Source organism: Pan paniscus, chromosome 8 (genome assembly GCF_029289425.2).
Source record: "Pan paniscus chromosome 8, NHGRI_mPanPan1-v2.0_pri, whole genome shotgun sequence".
In the NCBI taxonomy this organism is placed as follows: domain Eukaryota; kingdom Metazoa; phylum Chordata; class Mammalia; order Primates; family Hominidae; genus Pan; species Pan paniscus.
The window spans coordinates 91,903,782-91,917,859 of NC_073257.2; the positions used below are offsets into that span (position 1 = coordinate 91,903,782).

At 43.8% G+C, this 14,078-nt stretch overlaps 1 protein-coding gene and 1 pseudogene across 3 annotated transcripts in view; one reads left to right on the forward strand and one right to left on the reverse strand.

Moving 5' to 3' along the window:
* Window positions 1-738: 738 nt before the first annotated feature.
* LOC129393136 (E3 ubiquitin-protein ligase ZNRF2-like) lies at window positions 739-1,208 on the reverse strand (annotated as a pseudogene).
* Window positions 1,025-14,078, forward strand: part of SFTPD (surfactant protein D) — a 45,944-nt gene continuing 32,890 nt past the window's right edge. For all 3 annotated transcript variants that reach the window (XM_034930969.3, XM_055093055.2, XM_055093056.2), the window contains exon 1: window positions 1,025-1,156. The gene's annotated coding sequence lies outside the window, so the exon portion shown is untranslated. The remainder of the gene's footprint in view (window positions 1,157-14,078) is intronic.

Sequence of the window (14,078 nt, forward strand, 5' to 3'; positions counted from 1 at the left end):
GGTACAAGTAGTTGAGGCTGCGAGGCCAGTGAGGCCTTTCCAGACCTCGCCCTACTGGGCTGGGCTGCGTGGGAAATTGACCCGGCTCCACCAGAACAGGAACTATGAGAAAATAGTTGGGCAAACGAGGAGTAAGCTCAAAAGCAGCGGCTCCACAGCCATTTCAATCTTCCCGCCCCAGCCAGTTGAAGCTGAGGGGCCTCCCAAGCCAGGGAGCCAGAGATGGAGGAGGAGGTGGAAGAGTCCGGGCTGCCTCTGTAGCTTTGGACCCTAGGCAGAGGGAACCTGCCAGGGGGCGGGAGGAGGTGCGCAATCTGAGACCTCCAAATGGCTTGCAGCTGGACGTGATTGCCAAGACCCTTCTGGGCTGCTTCCAGTTGATACATAATTTCCTGGCGCAGCTCCAGGAAAAGGTGCACAAACTGCAGGCGCCTCAGTTCTCCAGGAAGACCACTCTGGGCTTTGGTGAGGAGAGGGCAGGAGAGCCCTAGGAGGGAGCCGCATGGCGCTTTTCTTGAGTCTTGAAGGAGATCAGTTTAACAAGCAAGGGTTTGTGGGTGCCCAGTAGCAAATAATAGCAAGGTCCGAGCTCTGGAAAAGCGTGGCAAGAATCGCCAAGCCCCATTAGTACTTGTTTTAAAACATTTTCAGGGTTTTCTGACAGTAGTCACCCCTATGTCACAATAAGGAAATGGTATCTGAATCAGGGCAGCTAATTATCATACTTGGTAAAAATGATTAGCTGGCTCTTGAAGAACAGACATGTTTCTCAGCACCTCCAAACATGGGCGGCAAGAGGTGAGCTGGTAAGGTGCTGATCACCAGGCATTGCCTGGCGGGGCTCCCGCCCACCGGCCTGGACCGGCCGCGCCACCTTCCTCAGGGCTGCTGTGCACCGAGTCCTGTAAGCCCTATGGGCCGCTGCTACTGTTCGGCATGCTGAAGGAGGACTGCGCTGCGCGGGCCCCCAACGCCACGCTCCCCACGGCCCCGCCGCGGGAGCGGCTGCGCGGGGCTGCCAGGGCCTTCGCAGCAGCGCCGCCCGAGGCGCTGGGCTGGTGCCCACTGGGCACCTGAGCCGGGAACCGCCCCGCGGTGGCCCGAGCGCCCCCGCCGCCGCCCGCGGTCCCATTGGCTCCTCCGTTGCTACTGGAAGGTAGATCCGAGCCCCAGTACTTTCGCGTGAGGCTCCTCTGCTTGGTGCCCATGTCCGCCCTGCCCCGCCAGGCGCGCCCGGAGAGCCAGGAGGGCGGGAGCGAGCGCGGGAGCTAGAGGGCAGGGCCAAGGCGCAGCAGCGGGCCCAGAGAGGCCCCCCGCACGTCCAGGGCCGCCGCCCCAGGGGCAGTCGTCGCCCGGCGCGCTCTTCTTGGGGAGGTGGGCGAGGCTGGCGGCCTGACGCGGGCACGGGAGACAAGGAGACGAGGAGACGTGGAGAGGAAGGGGTCTCGGCTGCGGGCACACCTCGCTGGCTCTAGCAGGAAGAGGCGGCTCAGGTGTCCGTGTGGCTGCCTCTGGTTTAGGTTCTGGTGCGCCATGAAGGCCACTGCCGGTCTGGGCGCGCTGGGCGCCCCGGGCGTCGGGCACCGCCTCCTCTGGGGCTGTGGCTGCTACCGCAGCCATCCTCCGGCTCCCAGGGCTGCTGGCGGCTGAGTGGGAGGCGCCTGCCCAGACTCCGCCGGCGCCACCTTCCCTTTTCCCACAGCCACCCAGTTGTTTTTAACGGAGAAAGAGGAAAAACGGGCGGCGCGCCAGGGGAGGACGAAGAATGGGAGGGAGGGGTGCTGCGCGCTTCCCGGCAACCGTCGCCTCGCTCCCCCTGCGAAGGAGGGGCTGGGCTGGCGGGAGGATCTGGGCCGCGAAGGTGGGGGTGCCCAGGCGGGGAGAAGGTTCCCCAGCCCTCACCCCGCCCGGCCTATATAGGTTTCTTACCCTTGAATATTGACATTTTTCTCTAGGTTTGGGAAGTTATCTGTTATTATCTCCTTGAATAAACTTTCTACTCTGATTTCCCTCTCTACCTCCACTTTAAGACCAATAACTTATATTTGCCTTTTTGAAGCTATTTTATAAATTTCATTATTTTTATTCTTTTTTCTTTTGACTCCCCTGTGTATTTTCAAATAGCCTGTCTTCAAGCTGACTAATTCTTTCTTCTGCTTGGTTAATTCGGCTGTTGAGAGACTCTAATGCATTCTTCAGTGTGTCAATTGAATTTTTCAGCTGCAGAATCTCTGCTCGATTCTTTTAAATTACTTCAACCTTTTTGTTAAATATATTTAACAGGATTCTGAATTCCCTTTCTGTATTATCTTGGATTACATTGAAATTTCTTAAAACAGCTATTTTGAATTCTCTGTGTAAAAGGTCACATATCTCTCTAACTCTGGAGTTGGTCACTGATGCCTTATTTAGTTTGGTGAGGTCATGTTCTCCTTGGTGGTCTTGATGCTTGTGGATATTTGCCAGTGTCTGGGCATTAAAGAGTTAGGTATTTAATCTTTTCAGTGTGGGCTGGTTTGTACTTGTCCTTCTTGAGAAGGCTTTTCAAGTATTCAAAGGGAATTGAGCGTCGTAATCGAATTATTTGGTCACTGCAGCCAAATACACAATAGGGGGAACCCCAAACTCAGTAATGCTGTGACTCTTGCAGACCCATAAAGGTATCACCTTAGTGGTCTTGGGTGAAATTTGAGAGAAGTCCCTGGATTACCAGACAGTCTCTTGTTCTCTTCCCATACCTTCTCCCAAACAGACAAAGTCTTTCTCTCCATGCTGAGGTGCCTGGAGTTGAGGAAGGGGTGACACAAGCACTACCATAGCCATCACTGCTGGGATTGTGCTGGGTCACACCTGAAGCCAGCACAGTACTGGGTCCCACCTAAGGCCTCTGGTGACAATTTCCTGGCTACCACTGATGTTTATTCAATGTTCAAGGGCTCTGTAGTCAGCAGGTGATGAATCCTGGCCAGGACTGAATTTTTCTCTTCAGTGCAGCAATTTCCCTTCTGTCTCAGGGTGAGTCTATAAATGCCGTCTCGGAGCTAGGGCCTGGGATTGGGGATTTTAGGAATCTGCTTGATGCTTTATTTTACCGAGACTGAGCTGGTACCCAAGTTACAAGACAAAGTCCTTTTCACTTTTCCCTTTCCTTTCCTCAAGCAGGAGTCCCTCCCTGTGGCCACCAGAGCTGGGAATGTGCTGGGTTGCACATGAAGCCAGCAATGTACTGAGTCTCATCCAAAACCCATGGTACTTACTGCCTGGTTACCACTGATGTTTATTCAGGGCCCAAGGGCTCTTTAGTTAGCAGGGGGTGAATTCTGCAAGGACTGGCTTCTTTCCTTGAGGGCAGTGGGTTTTCTTCAGGCCCAAGATGAGTCTAGAAATTTCATCTGGGAGCTATGGCTTAGAATTGGGGCTTCAGGACTCTGCTTGGTGCTTTATTTTACTGTGGCTGAGCTGGTATTCAAGTTGCAAGACAAAGTCCTCTTCACTCTTTTTTCTCCCACATTTGTGAGCTGCACTGCCTGGAGTTGGCGGGGAGGAGTGAGGCAAGCACTTTCTTGGCCACTCCAGGTGATATCTCACTGGGTCACCTACACCTCAAGCAAGTCCACTGGCTCTGAGCCCAGCTAGCATAGGGACTTGCCCAGGAATTTCAGTCCTTGTGTCTAGACTGCCTTTCAAGTTTATTTAGGATCCCAGAGTACTTTATCCCATGGTGGTGGGTCTATCCAGATTCTGACCCCTGGAATGGACAATTCCTCTTTGGCTAGGGCTGGTCTAAATGCTTCCTCTGTGAGTGCTGGCTGAACTGTGTCCTGTGTTGCTTTCTGCTGTGACAGCATTCCAATGCAAAGTTCCATAATCACTTTGCTCTCTCTCTCCCAAGTACACAGATCTCTCTCATACCACTTGATGCTGCCAGTGAATGGGGGTAGTGTAGGCAATTCAAGACTCTTTCCTTCCCTCTTCACCGCCTCTGTCCTTGATATGATGTTAAAACCATGTACTGTGATTGCTCACCTGATTTTTGGTTCTTATGAAGGTGTTTTTTTGTGCGGATAGTTGTCCAGGTTGGTGTTCCTGCAGGGCATGGGGAATGATCATTGGAGGGCTCTGTTTGGCCATCTTGCTCTGCTTCCTGATTCAATTTTTTATCAATGTTTTATTGTGTTTCAGTGTACAGATCATTCACCTGCTTGGTTAAATTTATTCCTAGACATTTTATTTATTTTTTATTTTCTGGTTTATGTTTTCTCATGATATTTTTAGATAGTTTAACATTTTGATGCTATTTAAGATTGTTTTCTTAATTTTTGTTTCTGATAGTTTGTTGATAGTATTTAAATTGCAACCGATTTTTGCACATTGGTTTTGTATCCTGAAACTTTACCGAATTTATTTATTCTAACAGTTTTTTGATGGAGTCTTTAGGGTTTAAATATAAGATAATGTAATCTGCAGACAGACAATTTTACTTCTTTCTTTCTTTCTTTCATTTGGGTGCCTTTTCTTTCTTTTTATTGCTTAATTGAGCTGGCTAGGATTTCCAGTATTTTGATGAATAGAAGTAACAAGAGTGTACATCCTTGTCTTGTTTCTAATCTTCAAGGAAAACATTTTAGAATTTCACCATTGAGAATGATGTTACCTGTAGATTTGTCATATAAGGCCTTTATTTTGTTGAGGTACATTCATTCTATACCTTTTTTTTTTTTTTTTTTTTTTGAGACAGGGTGTCACTCTGCTGCCCAGGCTAGAGTGCAGTGGCACAATCTTGACTCACTGCAGCCTCAACCTCCCAGGCACAAGTGATCCTCCCACCTCAGCCTCCCAAGTAGCTGAGACTACAGGCATGTGCCACCACACCTGGCTAATTTTTGTAATTTTTGTAGAGATGGGGTTTCATCATGTTGCCCATGCTGGTCTTGAACTCCTGAACTCAAGTGATCCACCCACGTTGGCCTCCCAAAGTGCTAGGATTACAGGCATGAGCCACTGCACCCAGCATATGCCTAATTTGTTGTGATGAATATAATAAATTCATCTCTTATGATGAAAGAATGTTTAATTTTATCAAATACTTTTTCTGCATCTATTGAGATGATCACATGGATATTTCCTTCACACTATTGTTGTGATGTATTACATTTGTTGATTTGCATGTGTTGAACCATCCTTGCACCCCTATGTTAGGTCCCATAGATTATACCAAACAGCATTGCATCTTGGACAGATGGTAACTAATCTACTGTAACTACAAATTATGGCAAAGCTATATCATCTGATAAAAACCAAAAGGCAAAAAATGGGACATCCTCCTTTTCACTTTAAAGAAAAGGTAAACAGACTGCAAGTGGTTAGGCTCACCTGTTCTTGAGTGCTACTGTCAGGGTAAGTCAAGAAATTCTTGAACTCAGACAAAGATTGCACTGCTTAATAAGCTGGGAGAAGGGTGGTGCTGGAGAACAGGTTAAATGAAAGATGTGAGGTATCATGCAAGATCTCTTTACTGAAAAATAAAACTTTCCTCAAAATTGAAGATAATGAAAGAAAGAGAGGAAGAAAGAAAGGTGGAAAAGAAAGGGAAAAAAAAGAAGTAAATCTGAAGACCTACTTCATGTATAAATGGAAAAAAATCTGTAACAACTCCTTAGTAGGCTGTGGATATCACATCTGTGTTGTAAAGCAATGACTGGATGAAAATTGCTACATTTAAATAATTCCAGCTGGCAAGAGGGCTCTTTCACCACAGATACCTGAAAAACACAAGTTCCGTATATTACCATGAGGACAAGAAAAACTAGCCAGATTGATTTGTAAATGAGACTGATTACCTGTGAAACTAGATACATCAAATAGATTACAATGTTGCTTTGTGCATGTGTGAGCACTGTGTGTGTGTATGTGTGTTGTTGTTGTTTGTTTATGATTAAGTACCAGAAAAGCTGCTTGCTTGAACTAAATGAAACATTATGAGTATTAATAGAAGTAATGTCCTGTGGAACTCTAGGATTCTTCACAGCTAGTAGGTTGCTCTCTGGCCTCAGGTTTCAGCTGGGGCTTGTTTGTGAGCAGAGCACCAATACAGTGAGTCCTGTGGTTGGGAGGGATTCCACAGGGTAAAAAGATCTTGATTGAGGGTCACTAATTGCAGAGACTTTTGCTAAAGAATAAATCCTTGGCACCCAGCCAGGAACTAAGCTGAGTTTGGCTCCAGAGGTGAAATGGCCACGTCTCACTCCTATAGTTTCTTCCCCACTGTATTAGTCTGTTTTCATGCTGCTGATAAAGACATATGCAAGACTGGGAAGAAAAAGAGGTTTAATTGGATTTACAGTTCCACGTGTCTGGGGAGGCCTCAGAATTATGGTGGGAGGAGAAAGGCACTTCTTACATGGCTGCCATCAAGAGAAAATGAGGAAGAAGGAAAAGCAGAAACCCTTGATAAATCCACCAGATCTCATGAGACTTATACACTATCATGAGAAAACCATGGGAAAGACCAGCCCTCATGATTCAATTACCTCCTCCTGGGTCCCTCCCACAACATGTGGGAATTCTGGGAGATACAATTCAACTTGAGATTTGGGTGGGGACACAGCCAAACCATATCACCCACTCTGAGAGGATGGTTGCCAGGCAGCAGCCAATGACCCATGCCACTTGAACTAGAAGTGGCCTGCTAGTCCCATAACTTGGTTTTGAAGACTTCTTGTCCCCAGTTCTCAGAAGGGGGAGGTGGAAAGCTTCATTATGCTCTTGTTGAATCCTCAGGGTTTTTCCCTTTAGGTGCAGATGGCTTTACTGAAAAAAGCCCTTTTTTTCCAGCCTGGACTTGGACTCTGGCAGCAGTGGCAGTGGTGGTGCCATCACTCTTCTGGCACTGGACTTCCTTCAGCAGCCATTTTATCACTCACCCTCCCAAACTCTGTGGTTTCCCAGAGCAGTAGATATGATTGACTCAGTAGCCAGGGACTTCTGGGAGCATGCAGATGTGTTTTTGCACAGGCTGTCAGGTGATGGGATAGGATCCACTGTGCAAGCCTGGATCTCAGGCTTCTTTGGGCTGGCTGACCAGGACCACAAAACCAGCTGAACTCCAGCTTTCAGCACCATTTATTGCCTTTGGCAATTCAAGTTTCCCCAAATCTTAAAGTCCTCATGCTACTGGAGTCACTCTTTCCTTTCAGAACCAAAGGCCATCACTTTGATTCTTTTGCCAAAAGAGAAACTTGTTTTTCTTAAGGCCACTGTATCCAGAACTCTTGTTTCACAAGGTATAGCCCACCACTTCTGTGTTGGGAACAGGCCCCCCAAAATCTGGCCATAAACTGGCCCCAAAACTGGCTATAAACAAAATCTCTGCAGCACTGTAACATGTTCATGATAACCATAACACCCACGCTGGAAGGTTGTGGGTTTACTGGAATGAGGGCAAGGAACACCTGGCCCACCCAGGGTGGAAAACCGCTTAAAGGCATTCTTAAGCCACAAACAATAGCATGAGCAATCTGTGCTTTAAGGGCATGTTCCTGGCTGCAGATGACTAGCCAGACCCACCCCTTTATTTGGGCCCATGCCTTCCTTTCCCATAAAGGATACTTTTAGTTAATTGAATATCTATACAAACAATGCTAATGACTGGCTTGCTGTTAATAAATACATGGTTAAATCTCTGTTCAGGGCTCTCAGCTCTGAAGGCTGTGAGACCCCTGATTTCCCACTTTACAATTCTGTTTCTGTGTGTGTGGGTTTAATTCCTCTAGTGCTGCTGGGTTAGGGTCTCCCTGACTGAGCTGGTCTCAGCAAGTGGTGTCCATCATGGGGACTCAAATCCAGGTCGAAGGGCCGCCGGAGCAACAGTTGGAGAATGTGGAACTAAGCTGGAGGACACCTGAGTACTTTTAAAGCAATCCCCGTGGTGAGTAAGAAGGGGAGCTTGGAAGCATCAGGGTAACAATGGGACAAGTGTGGGGTCTGGTTCATTCCACCTAGGAACTTTTTCACACTGATGAGGAGGAGGAAGGAGAGTATAACAAAGTAACAGAAGAGGTTACAGAGCAGGTTTCTTTACCAGCTGAAGCTAAAGTGGCAAAGGAGGGAGAGGTTCATCCCTACCCTTCTGCACCCCCTCCTTATTATTTTGAAGAAAATGACCCCCCAGATCTTTCTTTTCCGGAGGACACTGGGCAAAAAGTAGTTGCCCCAGTGACTGTTTGAGCAGCACCTAGAGCGACTGCTCTTAGTTCTATTCAGGCAGGAATTCAGCAAGCTAGATGAGAGAGTGATTTAGAGGCTTGGTGGTTCCCTGTTGGAATACACCCCCCCAGATCAACAGGGAAATATTATAGCTACATTTGAGCCCTTTCCTTTTAAATTACTCAGAGTAGCCAGATCCACCCCTTTATTTCGGCCCATCCCTTTGTTTCCCATAAGGGATACTTTTAGTTAATCGAATATCTATAGAAACAATGCTAATTAATGCTCTGAAGGCTGTGAGACCCCTGATTTCCCACTTTACACCTCTATATTTCTGTGTGTGTATGTTTAATTCCTCTAGCACTGCTGGGTTAGAGTCTCCCTGACCGAGCTGGTCTCAGCATTTCTGCCAAAGAAAAGACTCCTCCTCTTTCAACATTAGCTGTAGGCACATCTGTATATATACAAACAAGAATAGAAGGGTGCAATGAGGAGAGGTGAAGGGATTGTTGAAGTAGATATGGACACAGAGAGATACACTTTATATGCATTTAGAGATAGATGGAGAGGTATATATACATAGAGATATATTTTGTATGTATCTTAAAATTGGCCAATATCAGATTTTTTTTAATGAACCAGAGAACTATGATCACATCACTCTTGAAAATATAGGCATGACTAGAAATACTAGACTGTCTCATCTCTGATGGCATATAAAAAATATCTGGGGGTGGCTGGGCGTGGTGGCTCACACCTGTAATCCCAAAACTTTGGGAGGCTGAGGCGGGCAGATCATGAGGTCAGGAGATCGAGAAACCCCGTCTCTACTAAAAATACAAAAAAAATTAGCTGGGCGTGGTGGCAGGTGCCTGTAGTCCCAGCTACTCGGGAGGCGGAGGGAGGAGAATGGCGTCAACTCAGGAGGCAGAGCTTGCAGTGAGCCGAGATCGTGCCACTGCACTGCAGCCTGGGCAACAGCGCAAGACTCTGTCTCAGAAAAAAAATAAATAAATAAAAATAAAAAATATCTGGGGGTACAATTGAGAATAAAACAACTAACGGCATAGTCCTAATGCTGTCAAATAAATTTTTCAGTTTATTTAAGGGGAATCTGTGATGCTACTGTTTGTGTGTGTGGGTGTGTGTCTGTCTGTCTGTGAAACACACAGAGATCCTAATTTCACAGTTAACATAATCAGCATTATGTGGAAAAGTATCCTCTACTTGGAGTAATCCACCAGTAAAAAATGAGTTTAGAATTTTCTGGCACTTGTGCTCCACATACACAAACCAAAGAAACTCTTTGGCATAATGCATCCAGAGTCATCCCAAGAAGTTCACTGCATGACACTGTGGTGTTATTCCAGACCGGCACCTTTGTAGATGCAAGCTATGAACTAGAGCTGGGTACCCTGTCCTTGCTCTCACATGTATATATGAAAGGAGACAATGCAAAGGACTAATGGAATTGTAAAACAGATGGGACAGAGGGTATATTGATAAAATAACACAAAGAAATTAACATTTCGTTTTCTAAGACTTTTTTTTTTTTTTTTGAGACAGAGTCTTGCTCTATCGCGTAGGCTGGAGTGCAGTGGCGGGATCCCGGCTCACTGCAAATTCTCCCTCCCAGGTTCAAGCAGTTCTCCTGCCTAAGCCTCCTGAGTAGCTGGGATTACAGGCACCCATCACTGCACCTGGCTAATTTTTGTATTTTTAGTAGAAATGGGGTTTCACCATGTTGACCAGGCTGGTCTTGAACTCCTGACATTGTGATTCACCTGCCTCGGCCTCCCAAAGTGCTGGGATTACAGATGTAAGCCACTGCGCCTGGCCTTCAAAGATATTTTTAATGTACCAGTGGAAACTTCCCTACAGCTTGAAGATCCATGATGTATCCTTGGAAGGTACAAAAATAGAAAAGAGAAAACACAAATGAAGAAAGACAACCAAGAGGCTTGAACTTGATGTACAATTTATTTATAATAAAAAGGGAAGCTTCATGATATGCATGTTAATACTAACAAAAATGCTAACAAAGTGGGAATATTAATGTTCATAGACTTTGTTTAATGATTTCATGGAGGGGCTATTGTAACTTTTACTGTCATTTTCTTTCTGTTTCAATGTTTAAAGGGAAAATCACTCATGAAAACAGCTCAGTATTATGGATTTATATAAGCTCATTGAGTCAATCCTTGAGAGATGGAGAGTGAAGTAACTTCCAGTTCCCATTTGGAACTCTCAGAGCTAGGATAAAAACTCCTTGTCATGAACTCACAGGATGAGAAAATCTAGCATCCTCCCATGTTCTGCCCATTTGCCTGCCTTCAGGTTTGACTTTTGAACTTGCCAAAAGGGAGAAAAGTCTGGACAAGTCCCCTTTTCACCTTTTCTCATTACCTTGGTTTGGTTCCAGTTTGTATGTGGTACAGACTTCCAAGGAAGTGATGGTCATGGAGAGGAGATCATATTTGCCATGAAAATGTTTTTGTTATTCAGGATTCAGGGAAATCATTCACAGCCTGGTTCCCATGCTTTCTCTAGGGGCAATATGGAGCTTGGAAACAATTATCTAGGTCATGAAGTGAGGATGGAAGTTAGGTGCTATCCACATGACTGAGTCAAAATGCTCCGTGTGTGTGTGTGTGTGTGTGTGTGTGTGTGTGTCTGTGTGTGTGTTTTGAGACAGAGTCTCACACTGTTGCCCAGGCTGGAGTGCAGTGGTGTGATCTCCACTCACTGCAACCTCCGCCTCCTGGGTTCAAGTGATTCTCCTGCCTCAGCCTCCTGAGTAGCTGGGATTACAGGTGCCCACCACCATGCCTGGCTAATTTTTTGTATTTTTAGTAGAGACGGGGTTTCACTATGTTGGTCAGGCTGGTCTTGAACTCCTGACCTTGTGACCCGCCTGCCTTGGCCTCCCAAAGGTCTGGGATTACAGGTATGAGCCACAGTGCCCAGCCCTCTTTGTGTTTTAAAGTGCCTGAGGCTTCTTCTTGCCTTAGTTTTGCTCTCCAATTTATTGTGTTTCTTGTTCCCCCATCCTTTGCATTATATTAACTTTGCATCCAAGACAGGAGGCCTGAATTGGTGTAATAAGACTGATACCTTTCTCCTAAAGATGATGCCCTGGTGAGCTTTGCAGCATGTCAAACAGGGTCTGAAATTAATCCTCACTGAAAGGGAGTTTGGGAGGTGGAGGGTCATCTTCCTATGGATTCCAGAAGGAAAAAAGATGAACAAAGGCATAGAAAACCTATTAAACAAAATAATAGCTAAAAACTTCTTAAGTCTTGCAAGAGATATAGACATCCAGGTACATGAAGGTCAAACATTTCCAAATAGATTCAACCCAAAACGGTCAATTCCAAGGCACATTATATTCAAACTATCAAATTCAAAGACAAAGAGGGAATCTAAAAACAGCAAGAGAAAAGCATAAAGTCACATATAAGAGCATTCCTGCAAATGAACAGGGACATTACAATTGATACCATAGAAATAGAAGAGGTCATTAAAGACTATTATGAGCAACTATATGCCAATAAATTGGAAAGCCTAATGAAAATGGAAAAATTTCTGGACACATACAACCACCAAGATTGAACCAAGAAGTAGTAGAAAATCTGGACAGACCAATTACGAGCTACAAGATTGAATCACTAATAAAAAGTGTCCCATCAAAGAAAAGCCAAGGACCTGATGGCTTTATTGCTGAATTATGCCAGATATTTAAGAAAGAACTAATACCAATTCTTCTCAAACTTTTCCAGAAAATTGAAGTGGAAGAAATTCTTTTATACTCATTCTATGATGATGTTACCCTCATACCAAAACATGAAAAGGGCACAACAAAAAAAGAAAACCATAGGCCAATATTTCTGATGAACAGAGATACAAAATTCCTCAAAATAAATACTAGCAAACAGAATTCAACAATACATTAAAAATATCATTCACCATAATCAATTGGGATTTATTGCAGGGATGGTTTGACATATGCAAACCAATCAACATGATACATAACACTTACAAAATGATGGACCAAAAGAAAATGACAGTCTCAATAGACACAGAAAAAGCATTTGATAAAATTTAATATCCTTTCATGATAAAAATATTCAACAAACTAGATATGAAAGAAGCATACATGAATGCAATAAAGACTACATATAACAAACCCACAGGTGGCATTATGCTGAATAGGGAAAAGCTGAAGTATTTGCCTCTAGAAACTGGAACAAGACAAGGATGCCCACTCTCACCACTTTAATTCAACCCAGTATTGGATGATGTTCTAGGCAGAAGAACTAGGTAAGAGAAATAATTAAAAGACATCCAAATTGGAAAGAAGGAAGTCAAATTTTATGTGTTTGCAGATGACATGATCTTATAAATAGAAAAACCTAAAGAATTTACAAAAAAACTCTTAGAACTGATAAATTCAGTAAAGTTGTAGGATGCAAAATTAGCAGACAAAAATCAGCAGCATTTCCATATGCCAACAATGAACTACTTGAAAAAGAAATAAAAAAGCAATCCTATTTCAATAGCTACAAAATAAATAAAATACATAGTAATAAATTTAAACGAGGAGATAAAAGATCTCTACAAGGCAAACTGTAAAACATTAATGAAAGAAATTGAAGAGATCACAAAAATGAAAAGATATCCCATGTTCACAGTTTGAAAAAATTAATACCGTTAAAACGACCATACTATCAAAAATGATCTACAGATTCAATAAAGTTCCTATAAAAATATGAGCTATTCTTCACATAAGTAGAAAAAATAATCCTAAAATTCATATGGAACCACAGGAGACTTCAAATAACCAATGAAATCTGGAGCTAAAAGAATGCAGCTGGAAGCATGATACTACCTGACTTCAAAACATACTACAAAGCTGTAGTAACCAAAACAGCATGGTACTGGCATAAAACCAGAGACATAACCAGAACAGAACAGAGAACCCAAAAATAAATTCATGCATTCTCAGCCAACTGATTTTTGAAAAAGATGCCAAGAACACTCAATGGGGAGACAACAGTCTCTTCAACAAATGATGTTGGGAAAACTGGAGGTCCACATGCAGAAGATTGAAATTAGAAACTTATTTCATACCATACACTAAAATCAACTGAAAATGAGTTAAAGAGTAAATATAGGACCTGAAAAAACTACTAGAAGAAAACACGGGGAACACTCCATGACATTGGTCTGGGCAATTATTTTTTGGATGTGACCCCAAAAGCAAGGGCAATCAAAGCAAAAATAGACAAATATGATTACTTCAAATTAAAAGCCTTCTGTATAACAAAGAACAAACATCAGAGTTAAAAGAACCTACAGAATGGGAGAAAATATTTGCAAACTCTACATCTGATAAAGGGTTACTATATAAGGAACTAAAATACTCCATAACCAGAAAACAATAGGCTGATTTAAAATGTGCAAATGATCTGAACAGACATTTCTCAAAAGAAGACATACAGAGGCCAAGAGGTATATAAAAAAAATTCTATATCAGTAATCATTGAGAAAATGGAAATTAAAACTACTATCAGATACAACTTCACTCCTTTTAAAATGGCTACTATAAAAAAAGACAAAGGATAATAAGTGTTGTTGAGGATGTGGAGAAAATGAAAATATTCACCAACTATGCATCTGATAAAGGTCTAATATCCAGATTTTTTTTTTTTTTTTTTTTTTGAGACGGAGTTTTGCTCTTTCCCCTAGGCTGGGGTGCAGTGATGCAATCTCAGCTCACTGCAACCTCCCCCTTTCAGTTTCAAGTGATTCCCCTGCCTCAGTCTCTCAAGTAGCTGGGATTACAGGCGCCTGCCACCATGCCAGGCTAATTT